This window comes from Silene latifolia, chromosome 1 (assembly GCF_048544455.1).
Source record: "Silene latifolia isolate original U9 population chromosome 1, ASM4854445v1, whole genome shotgun sequence".
Lineage (NCBI taxonomy): Eukaryota > Viridiplantae > Streptophyta > Magnoliopsida > Caryophyllales > Caryophyllaceae > Silene > Silene latifolia.
This window is the reverse complement of record NC_133526.1, coordinates 139698568-139715749: the sequence shown is the minus strand read 5'-3', so window position 1 is coordinate 139715749 and position 17182 is coordinate 139698568. Positions and strand designations below refer to the sequence as shown.

Genomic DNA, 17182 nt, shown 5'->3' with positions numbered 1-17182 from the left:
CACGGTCGCCCTGTCTTGTCGAGTCGGATCTTTGTCTCTACTTTGTGTTGTCTGCGTTCAGTCTTGGAACCGTGTCGGATTGAGTTCTAATGTGAGCTGTTTTTCTGCCTCAGAGCCATGGCCCCGTCTTCAGCTTCGTCCAACAACAACAATGATAAAAACAAAGATGTCACGACTGATCAGCTAGCCAGCCTGCTTACCGCTCTCAAGGTCACCCTGGATCGCGTCGAGACCCGTATCGACGCCCTGGAGAACAAGGAAACTGGGGAACATAATACCCCACCTCTGACTGAAACTGATAAGAGACTGAAACTCTTAGAAGAACAGTGATACGTGCATATTCTATACACTTTATTTGCAGTTTTGGCACGTATTTCCATGCGTTTTTGTTAGCTTAAAGCTACTATTTCTCCCAAAACGGTTTACTTTGGAATTTCTATGATTTATTGTAGGAATGAGTGGAAGTGAGCTAAATCAATCCTAAATCGTCCTCCGGAAGCAACTTTATGGAAACTTGGAAGATGGGAGTTCGGACTTGTTCACCTCGGGATGCGTGCATGGAGTGAAGAAGCTGTTTGGAAGAGAAAAGAAGCTACTGCACAGCGTAGTTGGTCGATCGACCAACATCTCCAGTCGATCGACCGTGAAAGCTCAGCAGAGGAGTCAGCACTGTATTGGCTGGTCGATCGACCGTGCCATCTGGTCGATCGACCAAGCCGCGAATCTGAGATTTATTTTACGCTTTAGTCTTTTAAAAGCCCAATTGTAATTAATCTTTGGGAAGGACGTTTATCAGTAGAGGAAAAACAATAATTTAGGTTATGCTTTTTATTATTCAAGAACTGAAGTTTAGATCTAGTTTTGGAGAGAAGAAAGTGAGACGACGGATTTCAATTTCAATTACTTTGTTCATCAATCCTTTAGTAAGCTTTAATACAATTTCCTTCTCCTCTTATTTCTTATCAATTTAATTCTTGTTGTTACTAGTTTATATTCAAGCAATTCAGTTTTGATCTTTTGTCTTAAATTCAATTTCAATCACGTCAATCTTATTCTTTGCCTTCAATTTTGCAATTGTTATTGTTTTAATTATGCATAGCTAATTATCTTGATCGGGAACGAGGTGAGCCATGGCGTAAATTAGGGCTGATTTTGTTAGTATGATTTCTTCCGTATCGATCTTTTTAACTTTGATAAACCCGTCTTGCTAGATCGAAAGATTAGTAGGTTAGGTTTTCATTAGTTTTGGAATTTCCTTTGAGCGAAAGTTTTGAGAAATTCTAGGGAATTAGAAGACCGTAAGGTTAAATTTGAGCATTGATCGAAAGACTTGCTCACGTTCCCTGAGACCGTATTACAAGACCTCTGCTATCTTCTTGACCTGACCTTAGCCATGGTGAACCGAAGTTCCTGATCTCTCTTTTATCTTATTTGAAAAACTTCTTATTTTGTGAATTAGTATCTAGAATCAAACAAATTCAAAACCCCCATTTAATTGTTACATCAATATATTAAAAATTAACAAATAGAATTGATCTTGTCTCTCTGTGGTTCGACCCTTACTATCACTAGCTATAGTTTTAGTTCGGATTATTAAATTTAATTTTGATACAAAACGACGGTATCAAATTTTGGCACCGTTGCCGGGGAGACGGTGTAATTCTGTTTGCTATATTTTTAGTTTATTTTTCTTGTCTCAAGGAACTTTGGTTCCTTGAGGCTGTTGCTTACACTTGCTTCTAGTCTTGCTTTTGCACAGTTAGAAGACAGGTTTTTGAGAGGAAGACTTGAGTACTCTCAGTTTTGCGAACATGACTACAATATATGACAATCTTCAGCCACAAGAGCAGCATGTTCCAAAGGGATACGAATTACCTACCCCTACTCATGGTCATTTCGAATTCCGTTCCTCCTATATCGATTTAGTGGAGCGAAATCTGTTTGCTGGTCTACCGGACGAGGATCCTTTGAAGCATATGGAAATTTTCACGGACTCTGCATTGTTCCATACTGTCTGCGGCCTGGGGTGACCCAAGATGAATTAAAGGGGATGATGTTCTTGTACTCCTTGAAGGATTGTGCGCGAGATTGGTACCGCTACCTTGATAGGGTAGCAGCTGGAGTCACAGATTGGACATCCCTAGCATTAGCCTTCTACAAAAAATAATTCCCACTCGCAAAGACTGATGCCTTGAGAAGCAAAATTACAAATTTCCAGCAAGGACCTGATGAGGAATTTTGTGAAGCATGGGGACGTTTCAAGAGCTTGGTTCGGTCTGTCCCTCACCACGGTTTCTAGCAGTGGTACCTTTGCAACTTATTCTACAATTCTTTATATGATGACTACAAGGTTATCCTGGATGCAGCTGCGAATGGTAGGTTCCAAAACAATACTGGTCAGAACAAAGGTTGGAACACTATTGAGGAGACGGCAGTCCAAAGAGCTGAGTTTGGGAGTTCGCGTGGAAACTCGCGAAAGCAAACTGATGAAATGAGTGCCGTTGCGACACTCATAGATTCTATTACATCCCGGCTCGAAAAGCTCAAGACTTCTAAGGTTTCCGAGAGAGAAATTGAAATTCCTGTTCATAACTCAGATGAGACCGCGGAATTGAGAGAAATAGTCCGAGCTCTTTTGGTTCAAGTCCCCAAAATAGAAGATGCTGGGATTGAATCTGCAAAGAATTTTGTGAAGCAGTTAGAGAATTTAGAGGCTAACCAAGTCGCCAATTCTTCAAGAAAATGTGAGGGGCCAATTAAAACCATTAATGCCATTAATCTCCGAAGTGGCCTTTCTTATGATGGTCCCGATAAGCCAAGAGAAGACTCGGCAAATGATGAAAAGACAAATTTGAATTCTGGTGCGAAAACGAGCTTTACTGCCAGTACCAGCGGTCGATCGACCAACAACAGCAGTCGATCGACCAGGATCTCAGACGAAAAAGTTTCTAACCAGAAACTAATTGAACCCAGCACATGTGGTCGATCGACCAACAATACCGGTCGATCGACTGAAGTTCCTGACGAAGAAGTTTCTGACCAGAAGTTGTTCAAACCCAGTGCGATTGGTCGATCGACCGAGCTCAATGGTCGATCGACTGGGTCTCCAGTGCAGGAAAAAAATCCGTTAATTAATTTGCATGATTCTATACTTATTGATGATTTGACGGAGGTTTTAAATTTACGGAAGCCGAAGGTTGCTGATCCTACGGCCAGCGTTGCAGTCCCGTATCCGGAGCGTTTAAAGAATACTAAGCTGGAGCGCAAGTTTTGTAAGTTTTTGGAGATGGTCAAGAATCTTGAGGTAACCATTCCTTTCACTGATCTAATTACCCAGGTACCCTCTTACGCTAAATTTAAGAAAGACATTTTGAATTGTAAGAGAAATTTTCATGATGGTGGTGCGGTTGCTTTTGTGGAAGAATGTAATGCTCTTTCGCTAATTAACATACCACCTAAATTAAAGAACCCGGGTAGCTTTTCAATTCCCTGCACTATAGGTAACCACGAAATTCGAAAGGCCCTTTGTGATTTAGGGACCAGTGTCAGTGTCATGCCATATTCTGTTTGCGAAAAGCTAAATATTGGTAGACTTAAGGTGATTGATATTACCCTTCAGATGGCAAATAGATCGACTCAGAGACCTTTAGGAGTCTTATAGGATGTACCCGTTCGAGTGGGTAAGTTTTTTATTCCTGTCAATTTCGTTGTTTTGGACATTGCAGAGGACAGTCAGATACCTATTATTTTAGGTAGACCATTTTTACATACAGCAGGGGCTGTAATAGATGTCAAACGGGGAATCATAACCTTAGAGGTAGGGGATGACACCATAGAGTTCAGTCTTGCTCGTAAGGCGACTGAACCTGCTGATGATGATACGTGCTATTCCGTTGATATTGTTGACATGGCTGTTAATTGTAATTGGAGGGAATCCTTAGCCAAGGATCCCTTAGCTGATCTAACCCGTTTAGATGAGTGTGCAGATAATACAATGGTGAATGCTGAGGAGCTAGATGTTTTGGTAGGCTCAATGGAAAGCTACGAGCTCACTGAGGAAGAAGATGAGATGCTCTTAAGCCTGGCCAACGAGAATTTGGTAAACACTTGTTATACCATTGAAGCTGATTCTGCCTATGCTGTAGAGGTAAAGGTGCCAGAGCGTAAGCCACTTCCTCCTAATCTTAAGTATGTTTTTCTAGATGATACGGAGCAGTACCCAGCTATTGTTAGTGCTAAGCTTAATGATGACCAGCTTTCTGCTTTGATGTGTGTGCTTAAGAAAAATAGGAAAGCTTTAGGTTATTCTTTGGATGATATTAAGGGCATCAGCCCTGATATTTGTATGCACAGGATAGAGCTGGAGGAAGGCCACAAGCCTTACAGACAGGGTTAACGCAAGTTGAACCCAAAGATGCAGGAAGTTGTTATGGCCGAGGTGATGAAACTACTCGATGCAGGTATTATTTATACAGTTGGCAACTCCAAGTAGGTTAGCCCAGTTCAGGTAGTTCCGAAGAAAGGAGGGACTACCGTGGTTAAGAATGAGAAAAATGAATTAATACCGACATGAGTTGTGACAGGGTGGCGGATGTGCATTGATTATAGACAGTTGAATGCCGCCACCAAGAAAGACCATTTCCCCCTCCCTTTTTTGACCAAATGACTGAAAGACTTGCTTCTAACAAATTTTTCCTGTTTTCTAGACGGATATTCAGGGTTCTTTCAGATCCCTATTCATCCGGATGATCAAAGTAAGACCACTTTTACCTGTCCACAGGGTGTTTTTGCGTACCGCAGGATGCCTTTCGGATTGTGTAACGCCCCAGCTACCTTTCAGAGGTGCATGAAAGGGATTTTTTCTGATTATATAGAGAACATTATGGAGGTATTTATGGATGATTTCTCAGTTTATGGTAATGACTTTGATCGTTGTTTAGCTAATCTTGATAAAGTCAAGCAGCGTTGTATTGATGTTAATCTTGTTTTAAACTGGGAAAAATGTCAGTTCATGGTCAATGAGGGAGTTGTGTTAGGGCATCTGATTTCTGATAAGGATATACATGTTGATAAGGCAAAAGTGCAGGTGATTGAGCAATTGCCTCCTCCCGTGAATGTGAAAGAAGTGAGGAGTTTCCTTGGTCACGCTAGTTTTTATCGGCGTTTCATTAAGGATTTTTCAAAAATTGCTAAACCACTTACACAATTGCTCCTTAAGGATGTTGTCTTTGAGTTTACTGATGAGTGCCTTTTAGCTTTTAACAGGTTAAAGGAGGCTCTAGTTTCTGCACCAATCATTCAGCCGCCTGATTAGGACCTCCCATTCGAGATTATGTGTGAAGCCAGCGATTATGCGATTGGTGCAGTTTTGGGACAGCGGAAAAATAAAGTTTTGAATGCCATATATTATGCGAGCCGAACTTTGGATGAGGCTCAAGTCAATTATTACACCACTGAGAAGGAGTTTCTAGCTGTAGTTTTTGCCTTAGACAAATTTCGGTCTTATTTGTTAGGTTCTAAGGTTGTTGTTTATACCGACCATGCGTATCGAAGACTCTCTTTCTTAAGAATGATGCGAAGCCGAGACTTTTGAGGTGGATACTCCTTTTGCAGGAGTTTGATTTGGAGATCAAAGATAAGAAAGGTGCAGAGAATGTGGTGGCTGACCATCTATCTCGTCTGCAGCTGACAGAAAGGGAGGATTCGTTACCCATTAATGATTCTTTTCCTGATGAGAGTCTGTTAGCTATCACTAATTCGGGGTCTTATCCACCTCCGTGGTTTTCTGATTATGCTAATTTTGATATGACAGGTAAAATACCACCCGAGCTTTCATGGCAGCAGAAGAAGCGGTTCGCTTATGATGCTAGACAATACTTTTGGGACGATCCTTATGTTTTCAAGGAATGCGCAGACGGTCTTATCCGGAGATGTGTGTCTCAGTGGGAGGTGAAGGATATCCTAGAAGCTTGCCACTCTTCTGCCTATGGTGGTCACCATGGTCCGTCCTGACCGTGGCTAAGGTACTCAACTGGTTTCTATTGGCCAACTTTGCATGCAGATAGTGGCAATTTTGTTGCTGAGTGCGATGCTTGTCAAAGATCGGGGAATATTTCAAAGAGACATGAGATGCCACAGGTAGGCATTCTAGAGGTTGAGATTTTTGATGTCTGGGGCATTGATTATCAAGGACATTTTCCGAGCAGTCAAGGTAATAAATATATCCTCGTAGCTGTAGATTATGTGTCCAAATGGGTAGAAGCTATCGCTACTCCCTATTGCGATGCAAAAGCCGTGATTAAGCTATTTAAAAAGATTATTTTCCCTCGTTTTGGTGTCCCTAGGGTTGTCATTAGCGATGGTGGAATGCATTTTAAAGAGAAACAACTTAGTGCTTTATTGACTAAATTCGGTGTCCAACATCGTAGAGGTTTGGGGTATCATCCCCAAACTAGTGGTCAGGTTGAGATTTGTAACCTAGAATTGAAAGAAGTTTTAGCTAAAGTTGTTTCTAAATCACGGAAAGACTGGAGTCTTAAGTTAGATGATGTCTTATGGGCTTATAGGACCGCGTTTAAAATGCCGATTGGGATGTCACCATTCCGATTGATTTATGGTAAGACATGTCATTTACCTGTTGAGTTGGAGCGTAAGTCTTGGTGGGCTATATGTGATATGAATTTGGATCCTAACCTCTCTAGTGAGAAACGTATGACACAGCTGAATGAGCTGGAGGAATTTAGGCTGCTGGCCTATGATAATGCTAGGATCTACAAAGAGAAAACGAAGCGCTAGCACGACAAGAGAATCATTAAGCGCGAGTTCCATATTGGCGATAAGATACTTCTTTTTAATGCTCGTATCCGTTTATTTTCTGGTAAGCTGAAATCCAGGTGGACTGGCCCTTATACGGTCACAGCAGTTAGAAAATTCGGATCAGTTGAATTGGAGACCTCATCTGGAGACCGATTCAAAGTGAATGGTCAATACGTGAAACACTATCACGGTGCAGACGAATTTGTTGGGCAGGTCGAAGTACTATACTTTGACCCAATTTTAGAAGCTGCAAATTGAGATAAGAAGGTCGTGCGGGACCTCTTAAACCAGCGCTAACCGGGAGGCAACCCGGCTTGTACATTCTTTTTTGTAATTAGGAACTTTACAGTTTTATTTCATTAATTTGCATTAGGAACTTTAGCTTATTTCATTTTAATTAGCAATTTCTTTTTTGGAAAAATGTGCGCCTTTGAGAATGTTTGCAGGTAATTAATTTATGCAAAGTGCGTAGGATGATCTACTGGATATCGATGAGAGAAAGACAGGGAATTGAATTGGAAAAAAAACTTTTTGACGTAGTTGATTTTAATTGCCAGCATATGCAGTCGATCGACCAAGCAGATCAGTCGATCGACTGAAGAGAAATAGGCAGAGGCTGTTTCATAGAGAGATTGGTCGATCGACTGGTTAAGCTGGTCGATCGACCACCACGCGACATTAGAGAGCTGTATAAGGGAAGAATGGTCGATCGACTGGGTCAGATAGTCGATCGACCACCGCGCGAAACCAGTGGGCAAATTAATAGGGAAGTCATAACTCTTCTTTCATTCATTCATTCATTTTCATTCAATCAAAAATCAGAGAAAACCCTAGTTTTTTTCCCCTTTTCGCGATTCCTGCCAATCTACCCCTTTACTTCGATTTTTCTTGCTCAAATTCCCGAGTTCTCATCAAAGGTATGTTTCTAATCCTATTTTCTTCCTTTAAATTCGATTCTCGCTGAACTTTTGTGCCCAAATTTCGAGCATTGTTAACTTGTGTCGGAAAAATCGATTTGGGGAAAATCGATTTGGGGTTGAATTCTTGTCGAATTTATGTTTTAACTGCCTTTGCTATCCTATTCCCTTGATTTTCAAGCCATCTTAGCAACTAGGAGATGCTTAATCCCGTTTTCCCCAATTCTTCGAAACCCTAATTTCGTCTTCAAATTCTGATTTTTGTTTAGGGTTTTATAAATTGTTATTGTTCAAGGATATGGGAAGCTAGTTGTTGATTTGTTCATTTTGTACGAAGCAACAATGACAAAAGGGAAGCAGACGATGTTCGGAGGGCAGTCTAGTCAAGGAGCTGCTAAACGGCCACGGGGTCCGCCGTTAATGATCGAGGACACTACGGATAGTTGATCGGTCCGTTTCGTGTTCACAATTAAATAGATGTGGTCGTTGGGTCACGTCCGAATCAAAACACATTTTATAGCTTCACAAACAACTCTACAATTAGTAAAGAGGCAAGTAAAGGTCGGATCCCAAGGGACGGGAATTGAGATGAGATTTCTATTGAAACTAGTGGTGTCTTAGGGGTGTCACAATTTGGGTTGATGTAGAAGGTCACTAAACTAAAATAGCAATGGAAATAAAAAAGCAAGATGAATTAAAAGGGTTGTAAACAATTGATAAAAAGCACTAGGGTGTCATGGGATCATAGGGGAATCATGGAAATTGATCATACAAACATGTTCTCAAATTATAAGCAAGCAATTATTGTTGTGATGGATTGAGTTGGGTTATATCTTACACTCCTAGGAAAGTTTGGGTCCCGGAGCCGAATCAATTAGATTGTACAACACCTACAAGTCGACTTAATCTTCCCTACTCAACAACATGCATGGTCTAATGAGACTCGAGTTGGTTTATGTCTTACAAGTCTCATTGAAAAGATAGGTGATGGGTAAAAAATGCAAGGATTCATAGGCTCACATTTCATCAAACATAACATGTGCATGAATTGAGATCAAAACAAGCAAGCAAATAAACCATGAAAGCATATTAATTTAAGCATGAATCATTCCCCATGTTGGTTTCCCCTAATTACCCATTAACCCTAGCTAGGTCACTACTCACTCATTATCATGTTGATCATGCTAGCATGGCTGTCAATCATACCAACAAAAGGAAACATGATGAACAAATGAAAGTAATTAACAATAATTAAAAAGGGATTAAGAGAATTATACCTACTAATGATTCCAATAATAAAGCAAAGAATAAAAGAAGTACTTGATGCTTGATTGAGAGGTTGTCAATCTCCCAATAATAACCCAAATTATCTTCAATTACCCAAAATAAAGGATGAACAAAAGAGAGATTAAGGAAATAAAACTTGTATTAGAACTTGATTAATTGTTGATTATAATACTAAAGAGAGATTTGATTGATATTAACTACTCTAATTATTGATAAGAAGAACATGCTCTTCTAATTAGACTAATGGGGTATTTATAGTGGAAATTAGGTGGATGCATTAGGGTTAACTAAGGGTTAAACTAGTAATTACACTTTTTAGATTTAGCAAGGAGGAGCCGGTATTTTTCGAAGGAAGGGCTTCTTTCTTTGTAGCTTGGAGAAGACGAAATTGTGCTGTACAGGAATCCGTGCGTTTTGGAGTCGGGACGGGCGGATTCTGGCGGTGGAACACGGGCGTCTTCAGGTGAATCCGGGCGGATTCTGGTGGCTGCAAACCCGGGCGTCTTAAGGAGAAAACGCACGGATTGTGCTTGAGGAGGACGGACGGATTGTGGACAATCCGCTCGGATTGTGCCTCAGCAACATTTCTTCTTCTTTTCTTCCCTTTTCTTCATAAAATCCTTGGGGATTTCCTTGGGGACTCAAGGATCCTTTCTCAACATTGCTCATCTACTATAATATGTACAAAGGCCTTCTAATCTTGTCTCTCCTTGATGCTTGGTCATTGGATTCGATCAATTTAGTCTTGTTTTGCCATGAAAATGCAAGATTCTTACTCCTTTCCTACCAAGGGATCAAAATCTCAAAGAATATGCAAAACAAAGAACTAAAGATAATAAATGACCCAAATAAGCACTAAAAAGCATGGGAATAAGGCTAATTCGGGGGCTAAATATGCGCTAATTATGGTCACATCAAATATCTCCAAACCGAACCTTTGCTCGTCCCGAGTAAAGAGGTGACAAAGACTAGGACCATTATTTAAACTAAACTAATAACATAGCCGATATGAGACAATTAGCGGGTCTCACTCCGCCTCTTCAACTCACAACAAGACAACCATGAGGTAGGATGCCTTCTTGCAAGGCAAGGTGGGTCTTGCCAAAATGGCGACACATCCAAACATTAAGCACACAAAATCACATAATGGATGCATCTACAAAAGGAATAGCCACTTCCTCATCAAGTGGCGGAGGCACTAAAGAGGAATAAATTTAAGAGCATGTAATCCTTCACAAATACTAGTTCAACAAATTACTAAGTCTAAGAGGATGGCACTAAATCACCTCCAAATGGTGTTAAACTAGACTACTTTCGTCCTCAATTTCCAAATGCTTTCGTCAAGGGCGATCGGATGGTGGTGGAATGATGATCCCTATGATGCTAGTAGCATATGACATGACAAGTCTCGAATTCTCTACAAAAGTAAAGGTCATGGATCGTCCCAAGCTCGACAAAGTGGCTTGACAAAAAGGCTTTTTGGGAATGAAATGCTCAAATCTTTATAAACAAGGGTGGATATGACTAGTATTCAAAATTGTCCTCATTCAACTTTCACATTTCAAAAATTTAAGATGGGGTTTGTCCTTTCCGAGCTAGTGTCCTTTGCTTTCGCCAATCGCTTATTAGGCAACCGGTTAACCTCTAGACAATAGCTTTTCGGGGTGATAGTCACTCTGTCTCTGGGCGGTCGAATTCACAACCGTGTGGGGGCCCAATTCAATGGATCCCGCTCCAAAGCACATCGAAGTGGTACGCCTCCATCAAAACAATTAAATTTCTCAACATTCAACAATTCATAACATTTGAGGTTTCCTTGGCATTAAATTACTTCCACATGACAAAATTCTTTGAAATGAGCACTTCAAACTTATTGATAGAAAGTATTTTTGGGTTGCCTTACCACAAGGTCAATCAAGGTCACCTAGACAAGTTAACCAAGTCCACATCGCATCACGGGGTTGGATAGGTGACTCACATGCAAACCCTTGACTAGGCTTTGGGTCATGGGTCAAAATACACTAGTATGACACTATCTAGGGTGTTTTACAACCATTCTAGTAGGCAAAGTCTTAAGTTGAAAAAGTATTTGTAATGGTTTAGTTGCTCTTGTCAAAGTTCCTAATTAGGCACTTTTCAAAACATTTTATCTAAATGAAACTACATGATATAATGCAACTATTATAAACATCCTAATGCAAGTGATTCTATCAACTAATATGACATATAAACTAAATGCAAGTCCTAAGTTCACATTGATATACCGCATCAATCAAAATAAAGACACATAGTCATTAACATAAAGAGGAAAAAGGAGATTGGAAAGATCATACCATGCGGTCTTCAAGATACTCATGTCTCGGATGTGGCATAGTCGATCAATGTGAACAAGGATAGAACAAACACAATATATACAATAATATATACAAGACTACACTACAAAAGGAAATAAACATGTTTTTGGCTTTTTCAATTTTTCAGATTTTTATGTTTTTTCGAAATTTTTCAATTTTTTTGGACTTTTGAATAAGAGTTAAGTTAGAATTCCCCATCCCCACACTAATATGGGCATTATCCTCAATGGCCAAAATGATGGGAAATTATGCAAACATGATGCATGATTTCTATACTAAATGCAATCTACACTAGTCTACACTATATGATGCATGGTTTTTGTTTATGACGGAGAGGATAATTTAGATTACCTCCCGTTGTGTATGCATTAACTTCCCCAAACCGAGTTAGACACTATTGCTAATGTCCTAAGGATGGGTATAGTTCATGCACACACTATGCAATGCATGAAACTTATTTGTCATTTTGGATTTTGAAAGTGGGAACAATAAAATGAGAACACCTCAATGGTACCGAGATGTGAGTCCTCAATGGTGCTAGGACTACTCCAACAATGATCAAGAAAATAATTAAATAGAACAAAGAGAGAAATAGACAAACCTTGAGAGGGTAGGAGCCTCCAAAGCTTGCTAATCTTCCATCATATCATCACTACCATCACTTTCCTCATTAGAAGTGGTCTCATTGCCACTTCCTTCTTCACTTGCTTCTTCACTTTCACCTTGCTCATCATCTTGCTCATCATCCTCTTCTCCTTCTTCACTAGCTTATTCATCAATGTTATCATCAACTTCTTCATTACCAACAACCTCATTATCACCCGGAACAACCCTAGATGCACTCGGAAATAGGACTTCCTTATCCGCCCAACTAGGCAAAGGACATGATGGTTCAAGTAGTCATTGCCTAGCTAAGTGTAAGAGGGGTGGATATTGAGCTAAGTAAGCATTTTTCCGATCCTCAAAGGCTTGCTTGTGCATTGCTTGCATGAGAAGAGTCAAATAATCATTTCTTGCTTCAACACCCTCCGGCTTGAACTCTTGGTACTCAAAAGGGTAAGGTGGTGTGACAATGGAAGAGGAGGGTATTTCAAGTTCACCCTTTTGTTGTTGGATAATATACTCGGCCTCTTTTGAAAGGGGAAGTAGATAATTGGTCTGGTGGACACTCAATCGACAAATCTTTGAAGGCAAAGTGAAAGAACTAGCCTCACTAGTGAGCCATCCATACTTGGTGTCAAGAGGGTTATGGGCAACCCACTTGTACTTGTGTATCATAGTATGCATATCAACAAGATGACCACCTTCTTTCGCCTCATACTTGTTATCTTTGTTGAAGTTAGGATCAAAGTATTTAGCTAGGATAGTGACTAGGCCGCCATTCACAATAACGGTAGTGCCTTTCTTCCCACAATCAATGTTGAGCCATCTATCCACCAAGAGCCTTAGAAAGTTAAAAGGCTTGGTGTGTACTCTTCCAATGTTACAAGCTGACTCAAGAAGAACAAAATCGAGTTTGGTGAAATGGTTGGTGTCTTTTCTTGCATTGATGGTGCTCCCTACGACCTTGTGCCATACTCTTATGCCCGGATGGTGGACTAAAAGAGCACGACTCGCATGAAAGTCTTCAAATTTCCTTCCGGAAATCGCCTCCCAAAGAGGGTCGGGGTCATATTTGCCAACATTCTTAAAATAACTCGTTTCATCACTAAGACCCAAAGCTTCACCCAATTCCTTAAAGGAGATGCGCCTACTAACATTAGCTAGACGAAACTCGAGGTTCTCCATAGTCTCAACCTTGTTAACTTTCAAAGAACTTAAAAATTCTAAGGTAAGGGAGGGGTATGTCAATTCTTTTGATTCAAACAATTTTTCCAACCCCATGGCTTTGAAAAAGGCTCTAGTTTTCTCAAGGACACCCAACTTATTTAAGGTATCTTCACAAATAAACTTGGTAGATTGAAATGATTTTCTAGCAAACTTAGCAAAAGTGTCCCTATGGGTTTTGGAAATAAAAGTTACCTCCGGATAGTTTGCAAGTTGATCAATCTCCGGAGTAGTAGATGTTGTTGCACTCATGGGAGGTTGTTGTTGTTGTTGCACTTCCAAGTTTGGGTTTTCTACCACCATAGCCAATGCTTTCTTTGCTTGAAGAGTCTTTTGCCTTAATGAAAGTGTCTTTGCCTTTGGTGCCTTTGCCTTTGTTGCCTTTGTTGCTCCCTTAGTCCTTGCCATTGATGAATTAACCAAGAAAATAGTGAAAAATCTTCAATTTCTAGTGCACCCAAATCGATTTAAAGATGAAAGGCTTTGCCTTTATGAATTCAAAAATCGACTCAAAGGTTGAAGATTTTGTGCTTGGTTTTGATTTTTATTGAAAAAGGAGTGATTGATTTGTTGTTAAAAGGATGTTTTGATTTGATTTTGGTGAATGTAGTTGAGGAATTTTGTTTTTGTGATGGAGAGGATGAGGGTTTTGAGTAGTGTTATGAATGAAGGAATGAAGAAATGAATGTGGGAGGGGTTTTATAAAGCCCGAAAAATTCGAACTGCAGGGGCAATCCGTGCGGTTTCTGCTCGGGACGGGCGGATTCTGCCTTTTCTGGGTTGGGAAAAACTCGCCTAAAGATGGGCGTCTTTAAGGGAAGGCGCTCGGATTTGCAGACACGGGACGGGCGGATTATACAGAAGACGGGCGGATTTCAGTCCAGGAATTTTTCTTGTTTTCCTCAGCCAAGAAGACGGGCGTCTTCCTTTCAGGACGGGCAGATTTTCAAAGACGGGCGGATTAGGATGTAGGACGCCCGGATTCGCTGGCAGTCAAAAATTTCAAAACTTCAGCTCATTTCAGGACGTGCGTCTTCTACCCAACACGCCCGGATTGTCTGAAGACGGGCGGATTCTCCTGAATCCGCTCGGTTTCGACCCCTTTGTACCCGGATTCAGTTCCATCCGTGTACAATGCATATCCCTTGTCATTCTTCCATTCTTCTTCATATCTCGTGTTTCTTCATTGTGGGTGCACTACTAAGGCATGGATAGCCTAGGCAATTGCCATCCCCACACTAAGCTAAAGCACTACACATTAATTGAAATCATTAGTCCCTCTCTCACTTCTCTCAAACATGACAATTATCTTGATCAAAGTATATAAAAATCCAAAGATGACAAAAATGCAATATTAGAATTGAAATGCGAGTTAGGGAGTTAGAAATATTTACAAATGGTGGTTTAGGGAGGACTCCACCAAACTCTCATTCTTGATGAGATGTCAAGGGGGCATGTTCAAGGTGTTGTTGATGTTGCTCAACACCTTGAAGAAATAATCAAAAGCTTGTTCATTATCGTTATAAAGCTCTTCAATAGACCTTGGCCCTTGTTGTCGGTCTTGATCGATGGCATTACTAATGTAGGGATTAAAAATCCCTTCAAATTCGTCATCCCAAAGACCACAAACTTCATTAAGTTGATCATTGAAAATCTCTTGATTTGATGGAGACAACTCTTCCAATTTCTTCTCTTGGCCAATGAGGCCATCCTCTTCTTCTTTGCTTGATTTTGATGAGCTTTGCAAGCTCTTCTTGTCACAATTCACTTGTTCTTTGAATGGAGCATCTTCAATTTTCTTCTTCCATTGGAGTTCCGACTTCTTCCAATCATCCTTCCGGCTATAATGATCAATCATGAAACACAGTTCATGCAAACGAGGAGCTCTCATAGTCTTGTCAAGATTAAAAGTTATACTTTCATCTCCCACTTCTAGAGTGAGCTCACCATGTTTCACATCAATCACCGCACCCGCGGTGTGTAGGAAAGGTCTTCCAAGAATGATTGGAATGTTGGAATCTTCCTCCATATCAACAATGACAAAGTCCACCGGGATGAAAAACTTCCCAATTCTTACGGGGACATCTTCCCATATCCCTAATGGTGTCTTCGTCGATCTATCGGCTTGGAGTGTGATATTGGTGCATTTAAGCTCTCCCATTCCCAACCTTTTACTTACCGAGTACGGCATAACACTTACACTAGCCCCTAGATCACATAAGGCTTTGTTGATCGTGGTGTCGCCAATGGTACACGGTATTGAGAAGCTTCCCGGATCCTTTAGTTTCGGAGGTGAACTCCCTTGAAGTATTGCACTGCTTACCTTAGTGAAGGCGATAGTCTCAAGTTTCCGGATCAACTTCTTCTTTGTGAGGATGTCTTTCATGTATTTCGCATAGGCCGGCACGTGATTGATTAATTCCGTGAAAGGAATAGAGACTTCCACATTCTTCACAATTTCCATAAACTTTCCAAGTTGGTCATCAAATTTGGGTTTGGCTTGACGACTTGGAAAAGGAAGTCTAATCACAATGGGCTCCTTCTCCTTGACCTTGTCTTCATTTTTCTTTGAAATCTCTTCTTTTGATGATTCTCCATCTTTGGAGTTTTGCACAATTTCTTCCTTATCACTAGCTTCCACAACTTCATCCTCAACTTGCTTCTTCGGTGCTTCATACCTTTTACCACTTCTCAAGTGAATGGCACTAACCGTTTCATGTCTTGGGGGATTACTTTGAGGTGGTAATTGCCCCTTTTGTCTTTGTGAGCTTGAAGATGCTAGTTGAGTCAATTGGGTTTCCAACATCTTGGTGTGAGCTAGGATGTTGTTGATGGTGGTTTCCTTTGCTTGACTATCTTTTTGCATTTGAGTGAAAAATTCTTGTTGATTCTTTTGCATTTGGAGGACCGCTTTTTGAACATCAAAACCTTGGTCAGTTTGGTGATTGTATGGATTTTGATTTTGGTAACCTTGGTTTTGATTGTAAAAGGGTCTTTGATTTTGGTTTCTCATGGGAGGTGGGGTGTATGTTGTTTGAGGGTTTTGAACATTTTGGCTTTTGTATGAGAGATTTGGATGGAATTTGGTGTTCTCATTGTACTAGTTGGAATAAGGGGTACCACTCTTGTATGCTTGGAAAGCATTTACTTGTTCAATTGTTCCCCTACATTCACTTTGGTCATGTCCCAAAGTTCCACAATTCTCACATATCCCACTTAGGATTGATGAAGATGCCGGCATGGCATTAACATGATGCTTTGGTATTTTGAGGCTTCTTCAAGTCTAGCCATAGCTTTTTCAAACTTCAAATTGATTGTGTCAATGTGAGCACTAAGTTGAGCACCCAATTGAGTAACGGAATCCACTTCATGCTTTCCTCCTCTAGTAGCCTTGTGAGGTCTACTATATTGTGAGTTATGGACCGCCATTTCCTCAATTTTGTACCCTGTTTAATTGTCATCAACTTCGGTGAACATTCCATTTGATCCCATGTTGAGAATGTTCCTTGAATCTTCATATAAACCGTTCCAAAATTGTTGTACCAAGAACCATTCGCTAAGTCCATGGTGAGGACATGAGCGACAAATTCCCTTAAATCGCTCCCAAGCTTCATACAAAGATTCTTCATCCCTTTGCTTAAAACCCGTAATTTGAGCTCTTAGCATGTTAGTCTTTTCCGGTGGGTAGAATTTTTTGTAGAAAGCTAGAGCCAACTTCTTCCAAGAATCTATTCCGAGAGTGGCCTTATCAAGGCCCTTCAACCATTGTTTCGCAGTGCCGATTAGAGAAAAAGGAAATAAGACCCATCGAATTTGGTCTTTAGTTACACCGGTTTGAGAAATCGCATCACAATAGTCACAAAAGGTTTCCATATGAGAATGAGGGTCTTCACTAGGCATCCCCCCAAAATTGGCTCCTTTCGACTAATTGGATAAAGGCGGATTTGGCAATAAAATTTCCGGTTAGATGTTGTGGTGTGG

General features: G+C 40.5%; 2 non-coding genes across 2 annotated transcripts; one reads left to right on the top strand and one right to left on the bottom strand.

Annotated features, from left to right (window-relative positions):
- Window positions 1-2186: 2186 nt before the first annotated feature.
- LOC141621910 (small nucleolar RNA R71) lies at window positions 2187-2295 on the bottom strand. Its single transcript, XR_012532777.1, has one exon. It is a non-coding gene; the product is annotated as a small nucleolar RNA R71 (small nucleolar RNA).
- Window positions 2296-16760: 14465 nt separating this feature from the next.
- On the top strand, window positions 16761-16867 carry LOC141617826 (small nucleolar RNA R71). The gene has a single exon (XR_012531220.1). It is a non-coding gene; the product is annotated as a small nucleolar RNA R71 (small nucleolar RNA).
- Window positions 16868-17182: the final 315 nt, after the last annotated feature.